This window comes from Anneissia japonica, unplaced genomic scaffold (assembly GCF_011630105.1).
Source record: "Anneissia japonica isolate Jap-2015-1 unplaced genomic scaffold, ASM1163010v1 scaffold1467_len401143_cov160, whole genome shotgun sequence".
In the NCBI taxonomy this organism is placed as follows: Eukaryota; Metazoa; Echinodermata; class Crinoidea; order Comatulida; family Comatulidae; genus Anneissia; species Anneissia japonica.
In genome coordinates this window covers 379,374-384,609 of record NW_022758991.1, presented here as the reverse complement: position 1 = coordinate 384,609, position 5,236 = coordinate 379,374, and the positions used below count along the sequence as shown (strand labels likewise).

At 31.7% G+C, this 5,236-nt stretch overlaps 1 long non-coding RNA gene across 1 annotated transcript; it reads right to left on the bottom strand.

The window, feature by feature from the left end:
• Positions 1–1,068: 1,068 nt before the first annotated feature.
• Positions 1,069–4,465, bottom strand: LOC117125471. Its single transcript, XR_004448130.1, has 3 exons — positions 4,365–4,465; positions 2,854–2,944; positions 1,069–1,691 (listed from the first exon to the last, which is right to left on the bottom strand). It is a non-coding gene; the product is annotated as an uncharacterized LOC117125471 (long non-coding RNA).
• Positions 4,466–5,236: the final 771 nt, after the last annotated feature.

Genomic DNA, 5,236 nt, shown 5'->3' with positions numbered 1-5,236 from the left:
GCCATTATTTAACAAAAGAGAAGCAGTTGTATAGTCTGTGTGTTTTTTTTAAATTTCATTTAATTTGTTCACTCACATAATACTGTACAAAAAACAAAAAACAAATAATAATATTACATTACATAATACATGTATGGACATTAGGAGGTCAAAATAAGTTTAGAATCAAACTTTAAGCCATGACCACCAGTTAAAATTATATTAGGCATACATCAATAAAATATTATAAATACAATTTAATAATAAAGTTGAATTAAGGCAGTGTGTCAATTATTCATTAATTTGACCAAAATGTCAAGTTTACAAACAAGCAGATAGCAATTATAACACTACACACTACAATAATTATTCGTAGAAGTCTTATGAAGATAAGCCTATCCAATAGTGACGTTAAAGGGTCAAAACCAGGACATAACTCCGACTTTAGATTGACAATGATTGAAAAATGTTAAATACCCAGCTAACAATTTAACGTTAAAAAAAACGTTATAAAAACGTATGAGTTTGGTTCAAAAAACGTTTTAGTGAAACGTTTCGAAAACGTAATTTTGTGGAGTTTTGATAGCGTTTTAATAACGTTTTTATGTAACGTTTTAAGAACGTTATTATAACGTAAAAATAACCTTGGTTACATCGACTTTGGTCTTGTATCACGTTTTAAAAACGTTTACAAAGGGTTTTTATTACGTTTGTAAAACGTTATAATATTACGTTTTAAAAATGTATTTATGTGGAGTTTTTAAAGCGTTTTAATAACGTTTCAATTTAACATTCAGAAACGTCATTATAACGTTATTTTAATGTTTTTAAAACATTCTTAAAATGTGTTACAATACCAAAGTCAATGTAACTAGAAATGTGTTACAATACCAAAGTCAATGTAACTAGAGCTCTAGTTACATTGACTTTGGTATTGTAACACATTTTAAGAATGTTTTAAAAACATCAAAATAATGGTAAAACTTTTGAGTTTAATCGGTGTTCCAAGGCGTTTTCAAAACTTGAACAAACGCTGTACACTGAACCGTATATATCCTTAGGTCGGCCTCTGGTCACATGTATGATTCCAACTACATCGTGTTAACTTTGATGCTCCGGGACAGAAGAGGACAACAATACAAAGTTACTTACACTTATGTAGCGTTATGTGTTTACCCTTTAATGTTTAATGCGTCCTGTACTGTACTTTGCTATACTGTAGTTTAGCATAAGCTCCATTTCAATATAGGACAAAAGGATTTACAATAATCAATATAAAAAAAAAGTAAATCAAAATCAAGTTAGAGTCAAGTGCTGACAATTCTATACTATTTCTGTAAGTACAGTTAATAAAAGATCAAGTTCCATATCATCTATTCAGTATTTGGCAAGTTCAATTGATTTTTAAAAATGTCAAACAAATATAAATAACAAACAAGAGGACCAGTGTACAAAAACTCCATAGTGCACACTTAAAAATCTAGGATATTCCGAAAAGCAGATGGCTACACTGTCTCTGAATCAAGCCTTGACAGAGGAAATTCATAGCCGTTCTGTCAAATTGGAACCATTTGCTGAGTAGAAAGTTGTATCAGAACCAATAAAGAGGATGTGCTACAAATCAAACGCATTCACATAATATTGCCGTCGTCCTCATCGTTGTCATCTCTTCTGGCAACTACATCTTCTTCATTACAAACTTGCTCAAGTTTCTGTAAAAAGTGAACACAAAAAATGTGTCTATTTAATTTACATTTGGCCTTCTTTGCTTTTATACTTAATATTTCTACATGTAGGATGAATTTTAGTATTGTTTTTTGAAGTGAAGTGATTTTTCATTACTGTTAAACTTGACTTAACCAAACATATTCTTTTCAATATCTAAAACGTTGAATTTTGAAGAACTTAAATTAAAGTCGCTAAAAGATACTTCAGAAGTCGGAAAGGCTCATTTCCCACCATTTAGAAATCAACATTTCCCCGGGGAGAACCTGAACCTCCCTTTTCTCTTTGGGTTCATTTATTCATCATAATAATTTTCAAGAGGGGAATATCTTGAATTTCGAAGAACTTAAAAGTAAATAAAAGACACCTCAGAAGTCGGGAAAACTCATTTCCCGCCTTCAAGGAATCAAAATTTTCCCGGCGGAGAATCCCCGGACCCCCTCTCCCTTTTTTCTTTGGAACTTATCGATTCATTGAAAATGAAAAAAGAATACGTATGCAACTACTAATTTTGTTTTATGTCTGTCTCTTATACACATCTAGATGTGTATAAGAGACAGGGTACAGTATGTATATTGAATATATATTTATATTATAGGAAAGTGTCAGATTTGTTACTTTTTGAAAAAAAGTGTATTTTTAGACGATTTTATTCATCAGTGTTGACGGCGGCGCCTTCCCGTTCAAGGGTATCATATTACAAAAATAACGATCATATTTCATATTTTTAATTACTCTAATCATTCAAGTTAATTAAAAAAGCACCAAGAAACATTTTTTTTATAAAATTTTTTGATATTTTCCCGAATATTTAATGAAAATACATGCACACATTACTGCACATACGTTTTTTTTTTAATTATTGTTAATTAATTGATTAATTACTGACGATAATTAGAGAGCGCTTAAAGCGCTTATGGGACTGAATGGGTTTCCCATTCTAAATCAATGTATCAGTTAATATAATGAAAGTAATAAATGAAAATATGATAGGTAATTAAACTGTTTGAAGTGATCATTATGGAATGATAAACATACGCATACAGTACATACAAGGTTAACATATCGTGCTGATAGCCCACCATTTCAATAATTAACAAACAATGACGTAATATTGTATAATAATAATAAGATAAAGCCTGGACTTACAGTATTTAATAATGCATACAGAGTGCCTTTACTGAAGAACGGTGGACTTGCTTAAATGCTGTTGAACTTTCTTCCCTCAGGTCATTGGTAACTAAAAGTAAACATATATTTATCAATTAATGGCATTAACCAAAAAATAAAGAAAGGTTAATAAACAATTAATATATAAAATCCACAAATGAACAGTCATACAGGTCATTGGTAACTAAAAGTAAACATAAATTTATCAATTAATGGCATCAACCAAAAAATATTAAAGAGTTTATAAAAAATTAATATATAAAATCCACAAATGAGCAGTCATACAGGCAATACAAAAATAGTATTCAGCACAATCAAAATGGTGAATGACATTGTGACCTGTTCCGACACTGAAAGTCAGACTTAGAAATCTTAACTGTAATATTATAGCTAGCAACTTCTCATGAAAAATATAAAAACGTCATGCCTAAGAATCACTAGTAAAACTAATTAGATTAGGCCTATGTGCCAGTACCAGGGCAAATACAACCGGGCCGCTAGCATGAGACAGACGGATTATGACCGGTTGAGCCGCCGACAAGTTGAGCCGCCGGTCATTTCTATGGAACGCCAAGTGCATCTCTCAGTGAATGTAGTGCGTTAATTGCGGCGTATTTCAATTAAATTATTCGCTCTTTGTACTGTTGTTTGGGATGTATTTCAGTTTATTTACTCAATTATTTCAATTTATTTAATACTCGGTTTTTGCACTGATTTATTAAATATTTTTGGGACGTATTTAAATTTATTTACTTGTTCTTTCTATCGTTTAATTTAAATTTTGTGAGTATTTGCTCAGTCAGCTTGCCAGATAGTAAAAAAAAACAAAACTCCATACATTCTTATCATTTATTATATATAAAGTGTAACAAATAGTACAAAAATAAAAATATATAAATTACAAAACCATAGTAAATAATGTATAATAACATAGGCCTAACACATTTAAATTTATTGTTTATAGTCATCTGTCTAATTCAACCGGACCGCTAGCATGAGACAGACAAGGCGCATTTTACCTCATCCATCATGATATTCCCAGATTTGTTCTTGATTTAAAACTATTAAAAGGAACATTTGTCATTAAATGCCTCGCAGTTTAATAATACACTTAGGCATAGGCCTACAGCACAGGTTAACTGTAGAACTAGGCCCTGGCCTAGGATCCGTATTTAGATAGAACCATGACAAAACCAAAAAACCTGACGTCAAATAACACCAACAAACTATTGCAGAAAACGGATTTTTTTTCCCTAGGGCATGAGCATTAAACCCTCAGCTCTCAGTGCGCCTTTGTGCTCCATTTGCTAGCAAATCTGTTCCTACTTAGTTTTCAACTCTCTGGCTACCTACCTAGGCCTGGGCTGGCTAGTTGATTGACGTGTTTTCCTCGCCTGGGGCCTAGGCCTACCGACGGCTCTGGCTTGTTTTCTTATTGTGTTTTTTCTAAAAGACAATTCAACTTAATGTATATCAAACAATAAACTTACCTTCTAAAGTTTCATAAAATTGTTACGATCAGATTAAAAGTTAGGGTTTCTAAAAGTATCAGCAGAAGTTGAATTCAGAAAACGGGCGTCACTCATCCAACGAAAAACAGGCGCAAAATGGCAATCGGTCAACGGTTGCGCGTGTTCTCGTACATAAATTGTCACGTGACGCTTGTTGACAAATCAGTAAATTTTATTCGTGGCTATGACTCATTATAAATGCATGGATGATGACGGTGACCACGTAGATTTATACAGATTAATGTGTTAAAGTTAAAGAAAACAATTAACCTGAATAATTGGTTCAAATTTGATTGATTACCTATGTTAATTGTTTGGGCGTAGCATTGGGTACGTTTGGTCTTTATAAAATAAGTAAATTAAATTGCTGGAATAAAGTGGTGGTCATTTTTGGTTGCGAGGTAACGTTCTGTGAATGCTGTGATTTAATTGTGATAAACGTGTTTCAAACGTGTTTGTAAGTATTTTACTTACGATATTACAACGTTTTTATAACTTTTTGTACAAGGAAACTGCAATTAAAACGCAATACGGCGACGTTTTAAAATCGTTTTTAAAACGACTTATAAAAACGAAAACAATTTCTCGACAATTGGTGAAAATTTGGTTTTGATATAACGTTCTGTGAACGTTGTGATTTCGTTCTAATTATACATTTGTTGAGGAGTCTTTGCGTACGTTATTATAACGTTTTTATATCGTTATGGTGCATTGAATCTGGAAACAAAAGGCAACAATACACAGCGACGTTTTAAAATTGTTATTAAAACGTTTTATAAAAACGATAACATTTTTTATGAAAATTGGTGAAAATTTGGTTGTGATATAACGTTCTGTAAACGTTGTGATTT